The sequence below is a fragment of the Myotis daubentonii genome, chromosome 3 (genome assembly GCF_963259705.1).
Source record: "Myotis daubentonii chromosome 3, mMyoDau2.1, whole genome shotgun sequence".
Lineage (NCBI taxonomy): Eukaryota > Metazoa > Chordata > Mammalia > Chiroptera > Vespertilionidae > Myotis > Myotis daubentonii.
This window is the reverse complement of record NC_081842.1, coordinates 126,972,568-126,999,097: the sequence shown is the minus strand read 5'-3', so window position 1 is coordinate 126,999,097 and position 26,530 is coordinate 126,972,568.

The window sequence follows — 26,530 nt, the reverse complement described above, 5'->3', positions numbered from 1 at the left end:
TAAAAGGGTACGGCTTTTTTTTTTTTTAGTTTTATGCCGCGGGCAGTAGTTTGCCCACGGCTGTAATCTATTCACGCTCTTCTGCTGCTTCTTCAGACCTAATCAAGAAGCTCAGGTGAGTTAATGTCAGAGAACTTTGAAAGAGGTAATGACTTGTATATTAAGAGATTCTTAGTATAGTTTTTGGCATATAGTATGCACTCAATAAATGGTAACTATTATTTATATTTTTATTTTTAGTTATTTATTTGAGAGCATGAGCTTAGAAATAAGAGAGGCCTGAGTTCAAGTTTCTACTCTTCTGTTTATTAGCTGGGTGACCTTGGACAAGTTATTTAACCTCTCTGAGCCTTGATACCTCATATGTAAGTGGGTATTGTAATAAAATCCTCAGGGGTTTTGTGACCATTAAATAAAAATAACATATGAAGCCTATCTTAGCATAGTGTCTGCACATAGTATATAAACCCTCAATCAATGTTAATGATTTTCTCATTGATTATTTTCTTTTGAGGATTCTAAACTTATTTCTCCACAAATGAGGACATTTCCATTAAATTTTTTTTCAAGAAAATCAGGGATAATTAGTTTTCCAGTTATTTTGTATTCACAAATATGCTTTTGCATACCTGATGACTCTCAATTTCCTTATCTGAAAAAGCAGGAATAAAAAATCAGTGTAGAAAGGTTACTTCAATTTAGACTCCACTTATTCTTGCTAAGACCCACCGGATCTGTTTGCATTATATGCTAGAAAAGGGTTTGTGAAGAGTGCTGAAGTAATGAAGAAAATTATTTCCAAGCACACTTAAATGCTTGAGAAGTACCATTTAAATACAATGTACCTCAAATCTCTGAACCAATTATATTTCTTTATTAACTTGTGATTACAATTAATTGTGTACTGTTATTAAATAATAATCACACAATTATCTATCCTATCTAATAAAAGAGTAATATGCAAATTGACCATTACTCTAACACACAAGATGGCCGCTCCCATGTGGAAACAAGATGGCCGGCAGGGGAGGGCAGTTGGGGGGGACCCAGGCCTGCAGGGGAGGGCAGTTGGGGGCAACCAGGCCTGCAGGGGAGGGCAGTTGGGGGTGAACAGGCCTGCAGGAAGGGCAGTTAGGGGTGACTGGGCTGGCAGGGGAGGGCAGTTAGGGGCGACCAGGCTGGAAGGGAGGGCAGTTAGGGGTGACCAGGCCAGTGGGGGAGGGCAGTTGGGGGAAACCAGGCTGGCAAGGGAAGGCAGATAGGGGCAATTGGGCCTGTGGGGAGGGGGCAGTTAGGGGTGACCAGGCTGGAAGGGAGGGCAGTTAGGGGTGACCAGGCTGGCAAGGGAAGGCAGTTAGGGGTGACCAGGCTGGCAGGGAGGGCAGTTAGGGGCAATTGAGCTGGGAGGGGAGAAGTTAGGTGTTGATCAGGCTGGCAGGGGAGTGGTTAGGGGGAGATCAGGCTGGCAGGAAGGAGCAGTTAGGGGCAATCAGGCAGACAGGCGATTGGTTGGGAACCAGCAGTCCTGGATTGTGAAAGGGATGTCTGACTGCCTGTTTAGGCCTGATCCCGGTGGGGTTGGGTCTAAACAGACAGTTGGACATCCTTCGAGATGTCCCAGATTGGAGAGGGTGCAGGCTGGGCTGAGGGACACACAAATCCCCCCAATGCATGAATTTCATGCACCGGGCCTCTAGTCCTATCTAATAAAAGAGAAACATGGTAATTAGCCGTATGTCATCTACCCTTCCCATTGGCTGATCAGGGTGATATGCAAATTAACTGCCAGCCAAGATGGCGGCCGGCAGCCAGGCAGCATGAAGTTAACATGAGGCTTGCTTGCTTCAGTGATGGAGGACTCCAACGTTCCCCCGCCTGCCTCTGCCGGCATCTGAGCTTGCAGTTTGAAACATTGTTACAAATATAGAAGCTAAACAAAACCCCAGAAACCTGCTTTCAGCCAGCCGGGATCTCAGAGCTGGAGTTGAAACAGTGTTTTGATTATAGAACCGAAACAAACCAGATACCTGCTTTCAGCAGCAGAGGCCTCAGAGCTGGAGCCAGAGCTAAAGCTGGCCCAGAATATAAAAGAAAAAAGAAAAAAGAAAAAAAGGAGTGGTTGGGAGCTTCAGTCACCTGCCAGCCTGAAAACAGCCGTCAGCCCCTCACCCAGACTGGCCAGGCACCCCAGTGGGGACCCCCACCCTGAAGGGTGTGTGACCAGCTGCAAACAGCCATCATCCCCTCATCCAGGCTGGCCAGGCACCCTGGTGGGGGCCCCCACCCTGATCCAGGACACCCTTCAGGGCAAACCAGCCGGCCCCCACCCGTGCACCAGGCCTCTATCCTATATAGTAAAAGGGTAATATGCCTCCCAGCACCGGGATCAGTAGAGCCACGAGGCCTCCCAGCACCGGGATCAGTGTGACAGGGGACAGCGCCCAAACCCCCTGATCACCCTGCGGCTCTGTGTGTGACAGGGGGCAGGGGCACAACCTCCCTATCTGCCCTGCTCTGTTTGGGACAGGGGAAGGTGCCCCAACCCCCTGATCAGCCCTGCTCTGTGCCTGATAGGGGGCAGCTCCCCAACCCCCTGATCAGCCCTGCTCTGTGGGTGATAGAGGGCGGTGCCCTAACCCTCCCCCTCGCCCCCCCCCCCCCCCCCGCCACCGGGCCCTGCTCTGTGTGTGACGGGGGGGAGCTCCCCAACCCCCTGATGGGCCCTGCTCTGTGTGTGACAGGGTATGGAGCCCCAAACCCCCTGATGGGCCTTGCTCTGTGAGTGACAGGGGACAGTGCCTCAACCCCCTGATTGGCCCTGCTCTGTTCATGACAGGGGGTGGCGCTGCAACCTCCCCATCAACCCTGCCTTGAGTATGACGGGGCAGTGCCCAAACCCCCCAATCGGCCCTACCCTGAGCGTGACTAAGGGTGGCATCGCAACCTCCCAATCTGCCCTGCTCTGTGCATGACAGGGGGCGGCTCCCCAACTCCCCAATCGGCCCTGCTCTGAGCCCGACCAGGGGCTGCACCTAGGGATTGGGCCTGCCCTCTGCCACCTGGGAGCAGGCCTAAGCCAGCAGGTCATTATCTCTCGAGGGGTCCCAGAGTGTGAGAGGGCACAGGCTGGGCTCAGGGACTCCCCCATCCCCCCAGAGTGCACAAATTTTTGTGCACCTGGCTTCTAGTCCTATACTAATAAAAGAGAAAAATGGTAATTGGCGTACAACCGATACCTTTTTCATTGGCTAATCAGCAAGATATGCAAATTAACTGTCAGCCAAGATGGTGGCTGGCAGCCAGGCAGCTGAGAATAGGAGGCTTGGTTGCCCCAGCGATGGAGAAAGTCAAGGATCCCTGCAGCTGCAGGGCTCTGAGCTCCTGAAGCAACAACTCCAAAAGATACAATGTTTTAATTATAGAAGCTAAAAGATGGCGGTTAATTTGCATACTCAGGCTCCAAGCAGAGCGAAGCCAAACAGCCCTGAAGCAGCAGGGCAGAGAGGCCTCAGGGCCTGGGATCAGCAGAGTCAAGAGGCCTCCCGGCCCCGAGATCAGCGGAGCCGAGAGGCCTCCCGCCCCGGTGATCAGCGGATCCGAGAGGCCTCCCGGCCCCTGTGATCAGCGGAGTCCAGAGGCCTCCCGCCCGGTGATCAGCGGAGCCGAGAGGCCTCCCGGCCCCGGTGATCAGCGGAGTCCAGAGGCCTCCCGGCCAGGTGATCAGCCGAGAGGCCTCCCAGCCCCGGTGATCAGTGGAGTCCAGAGGCCTCCCGGCCTGGTGATCAGCGGAGTCCATAGGCCTCCCAGCCCCGGTGATCAGCGGAGTCCAGAGGCCTCCCGGCCCCGTGATCAGCGGAGCCGAGAGGCCTCCAGGCCAGGGATCAGGGGAGCCGAGAGGCGTCCTGGCCCTGGGATCAGCGGAGCAGCGAGGCTTCCCAGCACCGGGATCAGTGTGACAGGGTGCAGAGCCCCAACCCTCTGATCGGCCCTGCTCTGTGCGTGACAGGAGTGGCGCTGCAACCTCCCTATGGACCCTGCCTTGAGTGTGACAGGGGGTGGTGCCCCAACCCCCCAATCGGCCCTACCCTGAGCATGACTGAGGGTGGCATCGCAACCTCCCAATCCGCCCTGCTCTGTGCATGACAGGAGGCGGGGCCCCAACTCCCCAATGGGCCCTGCTCTGAGCCTGACCAGGGGTTACACCTAGGATTAGGCCTGCCCTCTGCCACCCAGGAGCAGGCCTAAGCCAGCAGGTCATTATCTCCTGATGGGTCCCAGACTGTGAGAGGGCACAGGCCAGGCTGAGGGACCTCCTCTCCCAACCCCGAGTGCACAAATTTTTGTGCACCGGGCCTCTCGTAATAATATAATAGTATAACTGAATGTTTGTGTCCCCCCACAAAATTAATATGTTGAAGCTCTAACTCCCCCCACAAATGCAAGTGCTTTCGTAAGAAAAGGAAGAAACACCAGAGCTGTCGCTCTCTCGCTGCACCACAAGAGGACACAATAGGAAGGGCCATCTGCAAACCAGGAAGGGGGCTCTCATTAAAAACTAAATCAAGGGGCACCTTTGTCTAGAGACGTTCCAATCTCTAGAACTGTGAGAGAAGTGTCTAGTTTTTAAGTCTGTGGTATTTTGTTACTGCAGCTCAAGTGGACTAAGACATGTACCTGTCTATCTCCCCAACTCAGTTTGTTGTTACATGTAGGTCATGTTCAGTTCATCTCTATATGCCCTGTGCCTGGCCCAGAACATGGTGCCTGCCAATGGTGGGTGCTCAGAAATGTTTGTAAAAATAACAAATATGTCCCAAGGACTTTTGTTTGGAGATATTTGGTTATTCTAGATTAAGATATTAATTTATCCTTAATAAATTAAAGATAACTGCTGATTGGACAGTCCTACTCAGATATCCCATAGTACCCTCAAATTCAGCTAAATGTATACTTTCATTCTATGAAATTAATGCCTCACCCTAGACTCCTAATTTCTTTCCCTCTCAGCACCATCATTTTTCTAGGCTCAAAACCTGGAGTCATTTTTGCTGTCCTCCTCCCCGTCTTCTTCTTCCATATTTGATAAGTCATCAGTCAACCACTTTTGCCTTCAAAGCATCTCTTGTCTCTAACACCTCCTCCTCAATCAGATGCCATTTTCTAGTCCAGGCCCATCACCTCTTTTCTAAAGTATTTGAATGATCTCTCTCTCTCTCTCTCTCTCTCTCTCTCTCTCTCTCTCTCTCTTTCTCTCAAATATATTTTTATTGATTTCAGAGAGGAAGGGAGAGGGAGAGGGAGCGATAGAAACATCAATGATGAGAACCAGTGATCGGCGGCTTCCTGCACATTGCCCACTGGGGATGGAGCCCACAACCTGGGCATAGGGAGATGCTCAACTACTAAGTGATGCCAGCCAGGCTGATATTACTTTCTTTCACAGGTAGTAATAATATATTACCTTTCTTTCTGTTGAAATATAAAAGTTGAGCAGTCACAAAATAAATGTATAGAGAAAAAGACTTATTTTTCCTCATTTCCCCTTCAATCCCACTTTCATAAAGCCAATCAATGTTAACAATTTGATATATATATTTCCATACATATATATATATATATATATATATATATATATATACATACATACATATATATTTTAAATAGGGCATATAGTACATGTAATCCAATGTACAAAAGATAGTTCTTTCAAGCAATGGGGCTGGAACAACCAGATATCATGTAGGAAAAACAAACCTCTACCCTATTACATGCCATATGAAAAAATTAAAATGAAATAGACAATAGACAAGAATGTAAAACTTAAAATTTCTAAAAGAAAGTACAGGAGAAGATCTTTGCAACCTGGGGTAGCAAAGATTGCTTGAATAGAACACAAAAAGCACTATTTATAAAGAGACAAATGAAAAGTGGTGCTTTATTATCAAAGTTAAAAAATTCTGGTTATTCAAAAAATGCCATCAAAAAATGAAAGCTTGAACCACTGACTTTAAGGAAATATTTTACTATATATCTCTAAAAATTGTGCCAGACATATAAGTAACTTACAATTCAATAATAAGAAAACAATGTAATTTAAAACAGAGGCAAGACTTGAAAAGTTGATTCACAAAAGTATACAAATGCCCATTAAGCACATGAATAGATGCTTATCATTAGTTTTTATGGAAATGTAAATTAAAACCTCAACATACACTGTACATCTAATTAAATACTTAAAATAAAAAAGATTGACAATACCAAGTGTTGATAAGGATGTGGAGCAACTGGAAACCTCATATATTGTTGATGGGAGAATTATTTTGTATTGCTTACAAAGTTAAGCAGACACTTACAATGCAACTCTGGAAGTTCCCTTGTAAATAGTTACCCAAGAAAAATGAAAAGAGTTTGTATAAAGACTTTGTACAAATGTTTATAACAGTTTTATATAATAGGCAAAAACTGGAAACAACCCAAACATTTAACAATTGATTGTGGCATGTTCCTACAATAGAATTATACTCAGAAATAGAAAGGAATGAATTACTGACACAGGCAACAATATGGGTGACTCTCAAAATATTATACTGAGCAAAAGAAGCCACACACAAAATAGTATGATTCCATTTATGTTAGGTCCTAAAAGAGGCAGCGTTAATCTATAGGGATAGAAAGTTCAATGTTTGCCTGGGGCTGGTAGAGGGAATCACTGCTAAGGGGCACAAAGGAACACTATGGATGATGACAGATTTTTGAATACCTCCATTGAGGTCATAGTGAATGAATGTGTGCATTTGTTTAAAACTCATTAAATGATGCATTTAATGGGTATATTTTATTGTATGCCAATTATAATTCCATAAAGTGTGTGTGTGTGTGTGTGTGTGTGTGTGTGTGTGTGTGTGTGTAACAAGAACATGCTACACCTTATTCTGCTTTTTTGCCCACCAAAGTGTCATGGACATTGCTTTGCATCAAGAGATAGAGGCCTAGCCCATTCTTTTTAATAACTACGTGATATTTTATGGTGTGGATACCTTCTTTTCTGTGGACATTTTGAATGTTTCCTTTCTTTCTTCTTGACAAACGTGGCTGCTATAAACATTTTTCATGTCTGTTTTTATACACTAGAGCTTTTATATCTGACTAGAGGCCTGGTGCACAAAAATTTGTGCACTCTGGGGGAGGGGTCCCTCAACCCGGCCTGTGCCCTCTTGCAGTTTGGGACCCCTCAGGGATGTTCACCTGCTGGCTTAGGCCCACTCCCCCGGGGGATCGGGCCTAAGCTGGCAGTCAGACATCCCTCTGGCAGCCCAGCAGCCCTTGGGGGATGTCCACTTGCCAGCAGGGAGCAGGCCTAAGCTGCAGTCGGACATCCTTAGCACTGCTGAGGAGGGGGGAGAGTGTCCCGCCACCACCATTGTGCTGGCAGCCATTGGCCTGGCTTGTGGCTGAGCAGAGCTCCCTCTGTGGGAGCGCACTGACCACCAGGGGGCAGTTCCTGCATTGAGCGTCAGCTCCCTGGTGGTCAGTGTGTGTCATAGTGACCAGTGATTCCCAGTCATTCTGCTGTTAGGGTCCATTTGCTTATTACCTTGTTATTATATAGGATAGAGGCCTGGTACATGGGTGGGGGCTGGCTGGTTTGCCCTGAAGGGAGTCCCAGATCAGGGTGGGGGTCCACACTGGGGTGCCTGGCCAGCCTAGGTGAGGGGCTGATGGGCTGTTTGCAGGCTGGCCACGGCCCCCAGTGACCCAAGCTCCCAGCGAGGCTGGCTGGAAGCAAGTATCTGAGATTTATTTATCTTCTATAATTGAAACTTTGTTGCCTTGAGCAGAGGCCACAGCCAGCCAGGGCAGGCGCTGGGGCAACCAAGCCTCCTGCTTGCTCCAGCTCCGTGGCTGCTGGCTGCCATCTTGGTTGGGTTAATTTGCATATAGTCGCTCTGATTGGCTGGTGGGCGTGGCTTGGGGCATAGCAGAGGTGAAGTCAATTTGCATGCTTCTCTTTTATTAGATTAGATAGGGCAGATTTACAAAGTTTGCATTGATGGTTCAAGGGGGTATGGGCATTTAAAATTTTAGTAGATATTGGCATATACTTTTTATAAAGAAAAGACACTCTCTTCAGCAATATATGAGAGTACTATTTCCTGTAGCATCAGCAGCACTATATATTGCCACTCTTTCTGCCATGTATTCAGTGAAAAATGGCATCTCATTTTAATTTGTATATCTCTTGCTACCAAAGGTGTTGATCTTTCTTTCCTTTCTTCCTTCTTCTTCTTCTTCTTCTTTTTTTGAGCATACTTGGATTTTATGTTTTAAAATTACCTACTTCCTTTGCCAAGTTTTCTTCAGTCTACAGGCCAATGCTCTATCCAATGAGCCAAACCAGCTAGGGCTATGAGTTATTTTTCTTTTTAAAAATTTAATTTTTCTACTAATATCTTAGTGGAGCTCTTTGTGTATTGACTTTTTGTTGTTAGAAAATTATTTTTGTTGCCTATCTCATTATTTAGGGAAGACAGTGTAGTCATTGAATGAACCTCTGTGAAATAACCCCTAGCACCTGTTAAAAGTAAATTCCCATGGGAAATTTCTAAAATGTTAAAAGTAATCAGAAAAGTTCTCCCTCTTTGACTTTACATAAATTTCTGATGATTCAAATATGCCCTCACCTGCAACTGAAAGTATACAAACAAGGTTATAAGAATAAAATGCTAAATTCAATAGTAAAGTTGCTTAAATGTAGTATGTTGTTTTTTTGAAATAAAAAACAAACTAACTAAGAAGACATTGTCACATGGCACCAATGCCAGATCAATGTCATTCCCATGTAACTAGGTAAATTATGTTCATTAATAATGGAATAAAGCCTCAATTATTTATATTGAATATTTTTTTCCCTTATAACTCTAAACCTCAGTCAATCCTTTTCCATTAGAAAACCTAGCAGTTTATTTCTCAAGAATTGTTCATCCATACAAATCCCAGTGGGATGCAGATGCATCGCAAGACTAGAAGAAGAAGGCACTTGAGATTTGAATGTTTTATGCACTGAATTAGCTCAGGATTATGAGATGTAATCCTTTCACTGTGAAAAGGAGACTGGGTCACTTTTGTCCATTGACCGGATGCCCACAAAACCTATGCTCAACTGCCATAATTTCACACAGACAATAATATGGATGACTCTCAAAAGATTATGCTGAGCAAAAGAAACCACACACAAAAGGACTGTGACGGATGGTGTCCCTTAGGAGGTGATCTTTGCATTATGGACAGAAGGAAGCTAGAAGTTAATAAAAAAGGTGGGGATAGGAAAGGGAGGGAAAGCTTCCAGCCAGGTGGTACTGTGCTGGAAGAAGCACGTTACAGCCAGAGAGTAACAAAAAGTTGAATGTGACTCAATGTAGAGCGAGCTGAGACATGGAGGTGAATGGAGGCCTGTCATGCAGGGTTTTGTAGGTGTGTTAAGAACACTGGATATCCATGGATGGTTTTAATGGGGAGACTGGAATACCAGATTGTCACCAGGGAAACACCACCCTGGCTTCAGTATCACCAGCGGAGGAAATGGCATCAGGATGAAAGTGAGGTACCCATTTAGGAGGCTATGCAGTGGCCCAAGTGAGAGGTAATGGATGCTTGTACTAGAATGGAAGGAGAGATGGAGAAAAGAAAGCTTTTTCGTTAAGAATTAGCAGGGCTTGGTGATAAACTCAATCGAGGGGTGAGAGAAAGAAGAGAGTACACAGGTACTGAGGTTTTTGAAGAGCAGGATGGACCATGGGTGCCATTTACTCAGGTGAAACACTGACAGAGGTCCAGACTGGGAGACAGATCATCATGACTTTGTTTTTGGATATGTCTCACTTGAGGTGCTTCTGAGATATCTGCAGCAGAGACTGATAATACTCTATCAACAGCTTTTCTCCTCTTTTTCTTTTAATAAGAAGTCTTCCTGAATTTAACTGCACATAGGGCTGCCCAGTTACAGATGATACTTCCCAACCTTTTTTGCATCTAGGTCTGTCTATGAAACTAACTTCTGGACCAATAGGATATGAATAGAAGTGACGTGTACAACTTCTGGGTCATGACTTTAAGAGGCATCATTTATGCTTCCCTCATCCTCTTCCCCTTCCTGCTGACTGGGATGCGGATGTGGTGAGGGGATTTGAATGATGATCTTGCACCTAGAGCTGAGAACTGCAGAAGGAGGATGGTAGAGCTCTCTATCACCTTGGCCAGCCTATCACTGGGTTGTGGTTTGAGAGGGAACTACGCTTCTACCTGTTTTAAGGCATTGTGTTTTTGCATGTCTTTGTACCTTAATCATATAGTCTCCAAAGGGAGATGTCAAGTTAGATATATGAATTCAGAGAGAAAGTTTGGAAAGGAGATGAATTTGAGAAGTCTTAAAATGTAGGAAAAATGAAAGCCATGAGTGTGGATGAGATTGGTGAAGATTAGAGAATGAGATTCTCAAGGAGTTTGTACTTTTGAGAAAGATGAATCATTAAAAGAAATGGAAGGCTCAACTAAAGTAATAGATCAGTGGTTCTCAACCTCTGGCCCTTAACTGTATTTAAAATACAGTTCCTCATGTTGTGACCCAACCATAAAATTATTTTCGTTGCTACTTCATAACTGTAATGTTGCTACTGTTATGAATCATAATGTAAATATCTGATATGCAGGATGGTCTTAGGCGACCCCTGTGAAAGGGTCGCGACCCACAGGTTGAGAACCGCTGTAATAGATGGAGACCCAGGAATGAGCAGTGTCATGAAGTCCAAAAGAAGTAGGTGAGTGCTTTAAGAGGGAGGGAGTGATTAGCACTGTTGACCTTAAACATTACCCTTTGGGGAGATTTTATTAATCATTGGCCAGCTTGGTCAATGATAACTTGAGCCCCATTCCACATCTCTGTCACTCCTACCAGTCTTGACATGGTTTCTTCTATATATTTTTAGTTACAAGACTTGTTCAGCTAGACATCAGGTGGCTGTTCTGTAGTTGTAATTTTGATATGGTCATGGGAGGATGTGAGTATCCATTTGCCTAATTTGCCATCTTAACTGGAACTCTAATGAACTAGGTTCATAGATGAGGAAGAAAGGAGAGAGGCATGCCATCACTTATGATCCATTCAGAAAATAGAAGTCATTCAAATGTTTTCAGCAGAGAGAATTTAATACAAGGAATTTATTACACAAGAAGAGCTGAGAAGCTCCATAGGGGATGATGAGTCAAATTAGAGCTTAATAAAGCAAGAAGCCTACACCAGCTTTAACATCAGAAGTGTGTGAACTAGAAGCTGGGGCACTGGGTGAAAATGAAACCAATCCAGGCCTGCTGAGAGGGAGCTGGGATCGTGGAGGGAGGGGCTATCTGATGGGAGATGGACCCACTGTCAAGAGATGCTGCCTGAGGTTTCTCTCCATTCCCAGGGCCTTTTGCTGATCCAAACTCTTATAAAGCCACTTGGCAAGGGAGTTTGAGAAAAGAAAAAAAGGGAAAGAGCATGGATGCACAAGTGAATAGACAGGGAGGTGGTGAGAACGGCCATAATGGACAAGGCACTGTGTGTCTTTAGGAGGTGCCTATTAATGCTGCCATCTTATCTCTGGGGATCAGAGAGGGATAAAAGGGATCAGAGAGATACAATAAATTGTTCGAAGTCATACTAGGGCAGAGACAGACTTTGAATATTGGGCTGTCTGGCTCTGGGTTCTCCAGCACCACATTGAGGAATAGGATGTGGCTTTCTGTTCTGAGGAAGAGGCTTTCTGGGGATGCTTGGGTGGAAGAGGACAGGGTTGAGAAGCCACTCAGGTGAGGGGGTTGTTAGGTGATTCATTGCTCCAGGCCAGCTAAGATCAGCTCAGGTGCCAGTTTTCCAGGATAAAAGCAAAGCCTGCCCATTGCAGTACCTTTGCCCTTCCTTGGCAATGGTATGAAGGTTTTGGTTTGGATCAAAGATGAAAAGGTATCTCTTATTGAGAGAAGGCCCCATCGATGGGCCAGAGCAGGAAGGACCTTGGAAAGCAGGATGTGATGTCTGCCCAACAAGTACTTTCCCCTGCTTGGATTCTGAACATCAGAACGTTAGGAGCAGCCACATGAAAAATGAGAACGCTGATTTTGGCCATGGTTTGGCTGATGGGGGAGGAAAGGGGGGAAACTTACAGGTCACACCAGCTGCAGGCAGAGCCCTTGCTGCCGTGCTATCTGTCAGGCAGCCAGCTACATTCTGGGAGGACAAAGGAAGCATCAAAGCCCCAATCTTTTGAGCTCATCTCTTCAGTGCACAGTTGGATCTTCCCCATGAACAACACTGTGGAGGCCTGGAATGGATCTTTGGGTCGCAGCAGTGTTTTTCAGCTGGTTGTCTCACTTAAGTGGTGAGTTTTCAGAACGTGCTGGGAAGATTTGAACTCAGATGATGAAGCCATGTTTACTGCAATGCTGGCTAGTTCGTGCACAGCACCATAGGATGGTCACAAAGTCATTGCCAATGTTTTTAGAATGTATAGGCAGGTTAATCCAGGTATTACTGCATGGGATATAACCTATGACAGGATTTGTGCTCTCTCTGTTCTCTAGCGTGATGGTTCAAAAGTGCCACTTAGAGTCCAAGCTTCTTTTCCTCACCCTCCCAGCCCTCTCATTCTGTTAGTGCCTTCTGACAGGAAGGAGAAGCATCTTACCCTGTCGGCAGCATCTAGGCCACAATGCCTCCTGCTCACATTGCAATCCCAGAGCAATGCTTTGCAAACACAGTCCTGTGTAAGTGATTGCTAAAGTGGAGGGCAGGAACTGCTTCAACAAGGCTAACCTGGGTAAACAGAAACCTTATCAAAGCAAGTGTTAATAGTTGAAAGAAAAGGGAAAATTAAAATGGTACTTTACCTCCATGCTTTTTACCATCTCAAACTGTACTCTGGTAGTTTTCTTATGTGAAGGGCATTGAGCAACATGGCCCTTTATCTGGGACTGGATAGAAACCATTCATTTTTGGGTCTGAACAGCCCAGTCTGGCAGTTGATGATCTCGTTCAAGGGACAGTTTGGCCCAAAGAGCATTTTATTAAATATAGTGTAGTCATCACAATGACATGCCCAGGAATCTGCTTCTGTGCTAGGAGAACAATCCCACTTTGTAACAATCCACTTTATTTAGCACAGTGTATACTTGGTGTGACTGATTGCTCTCCTGGGAGAAAGACGTGGGTAGATTGGAGAGGAGGAGGAGGGGCAGTGACTATTTACTACTAAATGGAAGCCACACAAATTCTGCCCTCACCCTGCCCCTCACCATCTAGTAAAATGGGATTCTATAGCCTTGCCTGACAGAATGGCTTGGCACTAATATGTCCTGGGCCCATGGTCCTTCCAGGGAGAACCAAAGTCTGCCAACTACAGCCATGGGGATGGCCAAAGGGCCTGGCACTGGCACACCCCAGCTCCCCTACACACCTCTTGGGCTCCAAATTCCTTCACTCTTTTGACAAGTATTGAATAGGTGAGTCCTCCCTCTCACCGTTTGTGGTGGGTGCTGGGCATACACTAGGAGAGGGTTCTTGTTCTCAAGGAATGTAGAGTCCCACATGGGAAAGGCACTGCGGGTGCGGTTAGTTGCTGATGCTTATTTTTTGGTGCTCACTCTGTTGTGCACTCCTTCTATATTTGCACACAGTAAGTTCTAATGGAACTATGAACTTTGGGAAAATCATCATAGAGTCCCTCTGTTTCCCTGTCTCTGTCATTCTTTCTCATCCCTTCCTCCTTTGTCTCTCCTCTCCATCTTTTCTGTCTCTGCAACCAGAAATCATGAACAGTGGTCATCTTTTCAAAGTTGGTCTATAGAATTGAGACCAAGTCAGTCACAGCAAGGCCTGGTTTTCAAAGCAGGAGTAGAGAGGACTGAATATGGAGAAACACCAAAGTCCAACTGTCAACTTAGAGACAGGGATCCCCAGGCCCGGCATGCTCAGAAATCAGTGCACAAGATGGTCGTGGGACAGAGGTGGGCCAGTAAGCAATGCATGGAACTGCAATTACTTACTGTGGGATTCCAGGAGGACTGCTGAGGTCAAAGGGAGCAGAAACAGGGAAGACAAGTGACCACTGCCAACAAGAACACATGGAAAGAAAGGCAGCCTCCTGGCCCAGCTGGGCAGCCCCTTGCATTCCTGTGCTGGACAGAGCCCATCTGAGAACAAGTTTCTTTGGGAACTGCAAGTGGGAGTTGGGAAGAGGCAAGTTTGGTGAGGAGTTTACAGCAAATGCATGGTCAGGTTTAGCACCTGTCTAGATTCAGCCTGAGCTATTTTTGTTGTTGTTGATTTCCTGAAGTGCAGATCCAAACAGAGTAGTCCTAATAATTTCTGAGGGAATTCAATTTTGGAGTAACTTCTGAGAGAGATCAAAATGTAAAGAAACATCTCATTGGGACACTGAGTTGTGGACTGGCTTTCATCTCAATTATCTTCAGCTAATTTCCTTCCACATTTAAAGAAAAAGGAGAGGCTGTTTGTTCTGTCACATGGAACTGCAGTTACTCACCTGTGGAAGGATGCCCCCCTTGAAAATCTGGCAAGAGCAAGGGAAATGTCTTTCACCACTAGCCTGGAGGAATCCTCATGATCCTGGCTTCCATTCTGGTCAAAACTGAGATGACAGGCCTCGATGCAGCATTGAGGAAAACTCTAATTTTGATCCCTTTTACCTGCCTCCTTGAGGGAAGCAGAACTAGATGAAAAAAACTAGGCTAACCTTTCTCTGTTCTATGTACAGAGACATTCTGGTTCAGGTCCCATCTCAAAATCAAAGCCTCTAGGTGAGAGGAAGCAACTGTGAGAAGGGGCTGATTTTTTTTTAACCAAAGTGTTATTAGATAATATTATTGTATGTCTACTGCCTTAGTCCTTTTGGGTTACTCTAAAAAAAAAAATACCACAGGCTGGGTACTTATAGACAACAATTCTGGAGGCTGAAAGTCTAAGATTGGGGGCCAACATGGTCAGTTGAGGGCCTTCTTCTGGGTCTCATAGTTCTTATTGTGTCCTCACAGGCAGAAAAGGCTGGGGATCTCTCTGGGGCCTCTTTTATGAAGGTACCAATCCCATTCATGAAGGGTCCACTCTCATGACCCAATCACCTTCCAAAGGGCCCATCTTTATCACCATCACCTTTGAGGGTTAGGATTCCAATATGAATTTTGGGGGGAGACAAACACTTAGATCATAGCATCTACCCTCTTTTTGTCTTTGTATTTTTGTAATAGTTTTATAAATACAACTAGAGGCCCGGTGCATGAAATTCCTTCAAGGGTAGGGTCCCTAGGCCTGGCCAGCAATCAGGGCCGATTGAGGCCTTCCTTCATTCGGTGCCCCCCTGCCCCCCACAGTGGTCAGCACACGTCATAGTGAGCGATCAAACTCCGGTCTCCCAGTTGAACTCCTGAGGGAACACTTTGCATATTAGCCTGTTATATATATAGATTAGGAATGGCAGGATTCCTAGAGAAAATTTCCAATTGGTACAAATGAAACATCTTATATTGGATGATTGCGGACATTTCTATTTGGAGGATATTTTTTTACACTTCCTTACTTACAGCCCCTTTGATATATGTAACTCCATGAACTTTATTATTTCTACATTTGAAATTCTTTTAAAAAATTTTTTATTGGAGGAGAAACCAAGATGGGAGCATAGGTAAACACCGGAAATTGCTGTCTACCACAACAAATTAAAAAATACAACTAAAAGACAAAACGGACATCATCCAGGACTACAGGAAGGCTGGCTGAGTGGAAATTGTACAACTAGAAGGAAAGAGAAAAGCATGCTGAGACTCAGAGGAGCTGCGGAAGTGCAGAGGTATGGAGGCTCACACGGCAAGGGCTGGCAACTGAGGACGCGTCTGTCTTTTAGAATTGGGAGGGAGTCACAAGCCCCTGACTGCTCTGAACTCTGGTTCCGGGAAGTCTCTGGGGACCCGGACTCGTGCAGGGAGAGACTGGACTGTCTGGCAGTGGGCAGAACTCAGAACTCGAGGGCGGCTTTCTCTCGGAGGTGCTTGCAACAATTACCAGGACACTGAGACTCTGGGCCCCTTAGGCAGGGCTGAGGATCAGCCATAGCTGCTTGCTCCACCCTGTTGATCCCCTGAGACCCTGCCCCACCCAAGCTGTGGCAGAGGCTTTTGCATATGAATGCCCTGGCCCTTTGCAATCTGAAAATTACCTAACAAACTGCAGCTGGGCGAGACAGACCCAGAACTTCCAAGAGAAGGCCCAAGGCCCCACAGCAGCTTGCATTGCTTCACAGCTGGGCCTCATCTGGGCACCTCCAAACCCCAAACAAGGAAGGGGAATCTTCAGATCTCTTCGTAGCTCCTGCTGGGTAGCCTCAGGCAGAGGCTAAATTAGCACCTCCTTAGATACAAGAGCCAGTGTACCCAGTGGTCAGAGTGGGCCCATCCAATTACAATTCCGCAGATCCATAAAGGACACACTCAGGGGGCAGACTCAGTGAGCACCAAAGCCCCACTGAAGCAAGTCTTGCCCCAGAAGGGTGTCTTCAGCACAGAAGTTCTCCCACTGTAGACACAGCTGATTCTCACAGCCAATTGGCCTGGAGGTCAATTCCTCCCAGTGATACCTACAACAATCAAGGCTTAACTACAACAAGACTGTGCACAAAGCTCACAAAGGGGTGTAACAAGAGTGTCCACCTCAGGTAATTAGGGAGGCTGAGCCACTGGGCCCTATAGGACACCTAGCACACAAAGCCACTCTATCAACACAGGGAAGCATAAAAAATGCGGAGACAAAGAAACAGGTCACAAATGACAGAAATGGAGGAAAGCAAACGACTGGATATAGAGTTCAAAACCACACTTTTAAGGTTTTTCAAGAATTTTCTAGAAACTGCCGATAAACTTAGTGAGACCCTTAAGAAATCTAGTGAGAACCTTGAAGTTATGATAAAGGACCAACTAGAAATTAAGCATACACTGACTGAAATAAAGGATATTATGTAGAGTTCCAACAGCAGACTAGAGGATTGCAAGAATCAAGTCAAAGATTTGCAATACGAAGAAGCAAAAAACACCCAACCAGAAAAGCAAAATGAAAAAAGAATCCAAAAATACGAAGATAGCATAAGAAGCCTCTGGGACAGCTTCAAGCACACCAACATCCAAATTATAGGGGTGCCAGAAGGAGAGAGAGAGCAAGATATTGAAAACCTATTTGAAGAAATAATGACAGAAAACTTCCCCTACCTGGTGAAAGAAATAGACTTACAAGTCCAGGAAGCGCAGAGAACCCCAAACAAAAGGAAGCCAAAGAGGACCACACCAAGACACATCATAATTAAAATGACAAGAGCAAAAGACAAAGAGAGAATCTTAAAAGCAGCAAGAGAAAGACAGTCAGTTACCTACAAGGGAGTACCCATATGACTGTCAGCTGATTTCTCAACAGAAACTCTGCAGGCCAGAAAGGAGTGGCAAGAAATATTCAAAGTGATGAATGCCAAGAACCTACAACCAAGATTACGTTATCCAGCAAAGCTATCATTCAGAATTGAAGGTCAGATAAAGAGCTTCACAGATAAGGAAAAGCTAAAGGAGTTCATCACCACCAAACCAGGATTATATGAAATGCTGAAAGGTATCCTTTAAGAAGAGGAAGAAGAAGAAAATGGTAAAGATACAAATTATGAACAACATATACACATCTATCAACAAGTGAATCTAAAAATCAAGGGAATAAATAATCTGATGAACAGAATAAACTGGTGAATATAATAGAATCAAGGGCATAGAAAGGGAGTGGACTGACTATTCTTGGGGGTAAAGGGGTGTGTGGGATGTGGGAAGAGACTGGACAATAATCGTGCACCTATGGATGAGGATAGTGTGTGGGGGGGTGAGGGCAGAGGGTGGGGTTGGAACCGGTTTGAGGGGGGCTATGGGGGGGAAAAGAACAACTGTAATAATCTGAACAATAAAGATTTAATTAAAAAATTTTTTATTAAAGTTTTACCTGTGAAAAGTATACATAACATGAAATTTGCTATATTAAACATTTCTAAATGTACAGTTTAGTAGTGTTGTGCAGTCACTTCATTGTCCAACCAATTTCTAGAATTTTTCTTCTTGTAAAATGAAAACTCCCCATTTCTCCTCCCCAGCTCTTGGCAAACATCATTCTACTTTCTGTCTCTATGACTTGACAACTCAGATAGGTGGATACATACTGTAGTTGTCTTTCTGTGACTGGTTTATTTTACCTAGCATTATGTCCTCAAAGATTTGATATTCTTTTATTTCATCTTTAGAATAGTATTTCTCTTAAAATCTGAGGGCTAACTCATTTATACTTTGAAAAGATCATCAATAGAATTTTTATTTATTTTATTTATTTTATTTATTGCTTAAAGTATTACAAAGGGTATTACATATGTATCCATTTTATCCCCCCACCCTAGACAGTCCCCTAGCCTCCCCTATCACCCAGTGTCTTATGTCCATTGGTTATGCTTATATGCATGCATACAAGTCCTTTAGTTGATCTCTTACCCCCCTACCTCCTGCCCCCCAACCCTCCCCGGCCTTCCCGCTGCAGTTTGACAATCTGTTTGAGGCAGCTCTGCCTCTGTATCTATTATTGTTCAAAAGTTTATAATGGTCTCTATTGTCCATGAATGAGTGAGATCATGTGGTATTTTTCCTTTATTGACTGGCTTATTTCACTTAGCATAATGCTCTCCAGTTCCATCCATGACGTTGCAAATGGTAAGAGTTCCTTCCTTTTTACAGCAGCATAGTATTCCATCGTGTAGATGTACCACAGTTTTCTAATCCATTCGTCTACTGATGGACACTTAGGCTGTTTCCAGATCTTAGCTATGGTGAATTGTGCTGCTATGAACATAGGGGTGGATATATCCTTTCTGATTGGTGTTTGACCCTGTGATCCCACTTCTAGGAATATATCCCAAGAAATCAATAGAATTTTTAAAAACTAGTTTATAAACCTGGAAATGTTAAAGACAAGTGTGCATCTGTAAAACAGCATATTGCTATAGTGGAGTAGAACATCTCAGAGGTGAAAAGTCAAATGGACAATGCCTTCCTAAGGAAGGGAGAGGGGTTGTGTTAAGTGGTGCCGGCTGGGAACCTCCTGTACAGCAGGGAGCTGAGCCCGAAGGACACACCAGGAGCAGAGGACATTCTGCAGATGTGCTGTGCTCCCGTTAGGGGCCCGTGGTCACGCTTTTTGCCTGGGGCTGCAGCAACAGCTGCCAGTGGAGTGGGCTGGCAGAAGCTCTGGAGGGAGACATCTGCCTGGCTGTTGCCAGAACGGAAGAATAGGAGGCAGCTGCCTAGAAGTGAAGACAAGGATAGGAGCACAAGTATTGAAAGAACACCCTTGACGTCCTTGCACCCCCACCCTCAAAGCATGGTGCCTGTTTTAGTCTGTTCTTGGACAGAGAAGCTCTTGCCTAAGCAACCACTCAGCTGAGTCACACAAATGCTGGACCCAGGGTGGGTGGGGGGTGGGGGTGGTGGGGGAGGGGAGGGGGCTGACGGGGGACCCAGACTGTTCCTCTTTCAGGTGTGGCCTTTAAATGCTCCTTAGAGTTTTCTTATGTGTCAACAGCCTTGCTAAAAATCTCTAGGAACCATGACATCTTTTTCAAAGAAATATAATTTGCTACTGTCAACGACACGGATTTACCACCCCAAAAAGTCAATGTGCTTTCTTGTTATTTATCAAACCTTTTACACTCTGATGAGTAATGAAGAGCACAATGGTAATGTGTTACTGTTTTGGCATTGTTTGCTATTAGAGATGAACTGGGGCAAAGGAGTAATCAGTTACGATTTCATTCACAATTTACTCTCTCCTGAGGGAGTGTACACACATATCAATAAGACTTGAAAACCACAGTGTGAGTAGCCTTTATTAAAGATCTACGGAGGAATTTTCACTCTAAAAAGCCTTGTTCCCATCAATCAGTTCCTTTGGGCCTCACAAGAGTGTTGATTTTATTGCTCTAGTTGACTAGAATGAGGCTTAAAGAAGAAATGGCTTGTTGAAGGCCATATAGAAAGTCAGAAGAGCTAAAATATGTTTCCTGAGTGTTGAACCAGAGCTCTTTTTACTAACTATACCTGAAAAGAAGAGCATGTCAGGACCATAGCAAGAGATGGAAGAAATGGGTTCTTTCTTTCCTTCTCCCACTGTCTGCTTTCCCCACGCCCAGCCTAAATGATCCTGAGATGTTAAATTAGTGATTATTTAAAAATTAAGGTGGACATAATTATTAGGTTGAACTGTATAAAACTATCATTTTTAAAAGATTGAAATAGTCAAATATCAGCAATTTCATATTTCAAACTAATTGAGCTCCCCAAATTTGTATAGGTTACATTTCCTATGCAGCATCAAATTTTTTGTTGTTGTTGGTTAATTTGGCCAGTTGCTTTCCTTTCAGTTTTGCTGCCCTCTGATCCAAATGGACCAGTGGCCTCAGACCATTATTTTAGTGGCCTCCAAACCCAACTGAGCCAGTTGTAGAGGCAGCAGGACAAACTGTGCAATTAACCCCAAGCCAGGCAATTCAGGGTCATGTAAATATGACTCACAAATGGCCATCCAGCAAGAATTTTCAACAGGTCTAACTGGCTCCTTGTTACTGCCGATTTTGCCTGAAAGGGGAATTAACTCAGTATTCTTTTTCATTCATCTGGCATAAATACATGTGTCCTGGTGAATGGGAGACAGCTGATCTGCAAGGCTGTTACAGGGGATGATTAGAAAATCAGAAGGGCATCTTGGCCGAATGTCAAGAATAAAGGAAGGGGCAGCGAGTCAAGTAGCTAAAGAGACACACATTAGAGTCATTCATGTGTAGCGCCGCGGAGCTGGAAACTTGCATCACTGGCCAAGCTTCCCACCATCTGGAGGGAAATTGAGACACTCCCACCAGGGGTGGATGGGCTCCAAGTGGGGACAGGCTGGCAGAAGGCCCCTGGCCACACTGAAGGAAAACAGAGCCTCCTGCTTCCGCAGACGGCAGAGAAGTGAGGGCAGCATTCTCTGCACTCGCTTTTCTTTGAGAACCACTTGATACTGGGCATGAAATACTGAAGCTGCGAAGCCCCTGGTGCTGCTTTGGAGGAGTGGTGTTTTTAAAGCGCCACACCCCAGGTTTCTCAGTGTCCTGTTTTCTGGCAATAAGGGATCCATTTGCCCTCCGCACTCCAAGTGGGAAGAGCTCACAAAAGGGCTACATTGGACTGAACAACCCTGGTTCCCACAGCAAGGTTACAGACTCCGCAAGCTCCGGTTAGAAAGACAGGCCGGGGCCGCGGCCCACAGTCCTAGAGCAAATGTTACAGAGCTCGGTGGAGGGGTGCTCACTTCCACCAGATCAGTGATGGTGCTGTGCTAGGAAGCCAGCTCTCTGGAAAAAAAAATACAAAACAACCCTGATTTGTAACATCTTCAGATTTCCATGGTGTAAAACACTCCCACTGTGGTTAATTTCAAACCACCAATAACTTAACAACCGGCTCGCAAAATTTTTGGATGTTTGACAATCTCTCCTGAGCATGTAACATGGGCTTGAACACAGCACAACTTGGTGGCTTAAAACTGGAACTGGGCAAATGCATGAGCAAAGGTTAAAGCATAAGGATCCTGGGGGAAAGGTGAGTGTCTCGGGGCCGGACCCATCGCCTCCCCTATCTGCTTCCCTCTTTTCCTCCTAACTTGTCCTGAGCAGCTGCTCCCTTGATACATCACCGCTCAGGATAAGTGCCCTGGTCCTAGGCTTTATGTCCAAGCAATCTGACTCAAAATACTGCCCCCACTGGTCACATCCCTGAAGCACCTGAGCCCACGGTCTTCCTGGAGATGCCCTCACACACCTGAGCTTGCTGCACTTGCAGGTGAAGAGGCTGCCTGCTCGTGCTAGGAGGCTGCTGCTTGTGCCCTGGAGGGAAGCTCCTCAGGGGGCTACCCCATTGCTGGAGCATAGACTGGTCTCAGACACCCTCTTGCTGCGCCTCATGCATAACTTAAAATAGCCATCTCCATAAATAGAAATTTGGTTACATTGTTGGGAAGGTAGAACTCAGCTTTGAGCTGGAAAGGGTTTATGAAATGATTGGATGGGTTTATTCAGAACAAAGTTTGTATGGACTCCAACTTTTTTAAAAAATCAATGTTTAATGATACATTTGTCTTCCAATTATGCAAACACTAGGGCTGTACATATGTATTTTGGCAAACACACTTTTTTTTTTTTTTAAAACCTGAGCCAGGTTCCTTATGTGCAAAAATGAGTGGCAGAATGAACTGAGCTGTAAGGCAGCCATCTGTTCCGTCCTCTACGCTTCCGGGATTCTCTAAGGTTTTCAGGCCATTTATAAATTTGATGGTTGTGTTTTGAACTCCTGGAAGAGCTAGTGCTCCACCAAACTTCACTATTTACTGTACCACAAATAAAGGGTCTTTTTGCTAAATAAACTTGGGGTTACACTAACACCTTACTGAGCACTGTCTTCAGAATCTCTGTTACAGAGTGCTTTGTATGGTCTCCAAAAGTGAAACTTAATGGCTATGGGTTCCCAAACTTTTTGACTTCAAATCACCCTTTTCTAAGGGCAGTATGTTAATTTTCTAGGGCTGCCATAACAAAGAACCACAAATTGAACAGAAATTTATTTTTCAAGTTTTAGAGGCTGGAAGTTCAAAATCGATATCATTTACACTCATCACCATTTCAAAATCTCAGTGTTTATTAGACTTGATGCTAGATCTTGTCATTAAATATATATATATATATTTTAGAGGCTCAGTGCATGAAATTCGTGCACTGATGGGGGGCGGTGCTCAGCCCAGCCTGCACCCTCTCACAGTCTGGGAACCCTTGGGGGATGTCCACCTGCCAGACATCCTGACATCCTGACAGTCAGACATCCCTCTTGCAGTCCGGGGCTCTCGCAGTCTGGGACCCCTCACTCCTTATTGTCCGCCACTGCACTCACCAGCCGTGAGCCCGGCTTATGGCTGAGCTGTGCTCCCCCTGTGGGAGCACACTGACCACAAGGGGGCAGCTCCAATGTTGAGCGTCTGCCCCCTGGTGGTCAGTGAGCATCATAGAGACCGGTCATTCTGCAGGTCATTCCGCCGTTTGGTCAATTTGCATATTATGCTTTTACTATATAGGATATAAAATGAAGTAATATGCAAATGAGGTTGGGACTTTATAATGGTCATGACCAGTTCAGGAAGAGGGGCCAGGTGCGGCTCTGAGCCTGAGAGAACAACATGCAGGTGCAGCCCAGAGCCTGAGAAATCAACACAGAGGGGCACCTGCTCCGAGCCTCTGATGCGGCTGGGGGCAGGCCCCCAGTGGACACACACACACACACACACACACACACACACACGGGGCGCTTGCTCCGAGCCTCCGCGGCCAGCTGCGTCCATCAGTAGGACATCCCCTGTGGGCTCCTGGACTGTGAGAGCAGGCAGGCTGGGCTGAGGAACCCCCACCCTCCAGTGCACGAATTTCGTGCACCGGGCCTCTAGTGTGTTAATAAACACATAACACAAATCTTTTAATATTTTGATAACTGTATTTCAACATCATCTATTTTCTTAGTTATGCATTTAAAACACTATTCTGAGATGGAGACTGTAGGCTTTGCCAGAGGGCAGAGGTGTCCATGGCCCCACATGTGGAGAGCCTCTGTCATGGCCCCTGTGACCCGAACAACCTGGATTTCATAGAAGGGTTTAACCGAGAGACAAACACTGGCAGAATCTTTCCATTTTTTAAAATACAGAATTAACAAGTAAGCCAAGCACAGATATGATAAAACACTATTTGGAAATGCAATACCCAGTTAGAGCAAAATGTAAAAATGAGGTACACATAGGTTCAATAAGGTATCTTAGACACTAAACTTCAATTATTGCCACTCTGTGTTGATTATAAATACCAACCAGGTCACAGTACCAAGGAAAGATTTGTCTAGGTATCAGGATATATTTTGGAAACTCTCTATGTATGCATAAGGGTGTCTGAATAACTTACTAGAAGACACACACTTTGTTTTGTGTGTGTTCAACTGTATCAACGCTACTCCCTGTGAACACTGCAAAGTCTGGGGCACACTGGGCTGAATCTTTGAGCCACACGAATGAGCATGGTCACACAGAGTCTTGGAAGTGGTCACCCCGACTGAAGGTTTCTCGTACGCGTCACCCCAGGAGCACTCTGGCCTTGTGAGAGCACAGGAGCGTTGAAAGGCTGACACAGCCGGCTCTGTCTCCGCAGCCATGGGACTATCCATGCTGCCTAATCCTCTCAGCCTGTTTCCCAGTCTGTGGTAAATGGAGATACTGGTGTGTCCTGACTTTCTCTCGGGGCTGCTGGGAGATTCAGTTGAGAGAACTGATGGAGAAGTACTTCGTAAACTGTAAAAGTGCTATATAAATATAAAACAGAGAATAATTCTTTAATTTCACATGGCAACATCAACCTGGGAATAAATTGGCATCATTCTCTTGTATTATAAGACGAAAAGCAGCCTGTCCCTCTCATCCTTTCCCTCAAAGACTCTCAAACCCCAGGTCCCCTATCAGTGCTCAGAAAGGCATTGGCACCCAGCAATGCTGCAGGGAAGTGGCCCTGGGATGCTGCTAGGCTTCCATTTGCTGCCCAGTGCCCTCATCTTTCTCCTCTCTGGCCAGGCTCTCCCTCACCCTGTGCACCTCACCCCAGGCCCATGTCCATTGCTTCCATCAGCCTCACAGCATTCTTCGGGAGAGCTAGCCTCCGTTTCAGTTGAGAAAGCTCAGGCTCCATCCCACTGTGGCTGTGCCGGGTGGAGCAGTGGTCTATGCTGAAGCCAAGCACACTGGCTTCCACAGGGCATGGCAGAGCCCTTCTGATGAGCAGGCCCCTCCTGCAGGGAAAGGCAGCTGTACCAGCTGCAGCTCACACTGGATGCCTTGCCTCCCTCTCTGCATGCTGCTGTATTAGGAAGAGGATTTCTTAGTTCAGGAGAGGAGGAGTGACTTCTGCCCCCTTGACCCCTTCTCACAGGCACTGCTCACCTCCATTGCTCTTCATATTTACAGGGAGGAATGGGTGGAGGGGGCTGGGGGATCATACTCCAGCAGGCAGGCACACAGCCCTGCAGCCTGCAGTGAGGTACAAAGCCTAGGAGCATGGTCTGCTATCTTCCTCAACCTGGGCCCCTCATCTGGTTTGTTACAGGGGGCCTGGAGTCCTCCTGCTCAGGGCCCAGGAACTTCTCCAAGAGGCTATTGCCCTGTGGTAAGGCTCTGACTTCCTGTGTCATGGGCAGCTGCCAACATGGTGAGATTTGAAAGACCTTACAAAAGGACCGGCCTATTGGGTTTCCCTAGTCTTCCCAGGTCCCTGAAGTTACCAGCTCAAAGCCCCTCCTTCACCAAACCATTACACCTCCAAGAGCTCTGTGTTGAAATGTTTATACCCTATGAGGACCTATCCATTATTTATCTATTCCCCTCTAGAGCTGTGACAAAGCATGAATGGATTCAGGTCTGAATGCTGAGTTCTTGGGCAAATCACTTGCCTTCTCATCAATGAAATGAAGACTTTTGTCTTTTCCTAACATATTTCCACAGAACAAATTGCCTCATGTTACAGAAACGAATAGGGCAGCCCAGAGAAGTGATGTGACTTACCTACAGTCACACAGTAGAATCATTGGAGACAGTGGCAAGAAGTGGAGTTTTGTACAGCAAAGCCAATATGACAACGTGGAAGATAGCTTCACTACTATTACTGGTAACACGTTTGTCTGCTTTCCAGGGTGGCTGCTCAGTGGGAGTGAGAGAGGCAGGTTTGAAGAGGCGAGTTTGGAGAAAAAGGTGCTGTCTGTGGAGGTCCTGGTGCACTCAGGTGCTGCAGTGGGGAGCTCCTGATATCCTGAGTGCAACCTCAGAGCCTTGGGAATCTGGAGAAGACAGCCTAAGTGGGGAAGAGAGAAAACTAAACAGAAAATGCAAGACAAGCCCACATTTTGTCAGGCATTAGCTCAGCCCACCACTGAGGCAGGTGATGAAGAAACAGCAGCCCCTCTATGAGCTTGTGTGTACATGTCAGGCCCAGCAGGAGGATGGGACACTGACAAAGAATAATGCAGACCAGCAGGCAGGGCAGGAGACACCCTGAGGGAAACAGGAAACTGTGCAGCTGGGCCCGGCCTCCTGCGGGTACTGGCTGACAAGCACCAGGTGACCTAGGGTAGACCCTGGGTGTGGTGGCTGAGGGGCCAGTAGAGCATTCTCCAGGCCCAGCATCCAGGCCTTGGGAAAGTTGATTTGTACAGTGGGGAAGGACCCTAACCTTGCAGCCAGACTGAGTGAAGGCAAGCAAAATCCAGAACACTTCCTGCTCTGGGGGCTTGTGTCTCTTGTGATTAGAGG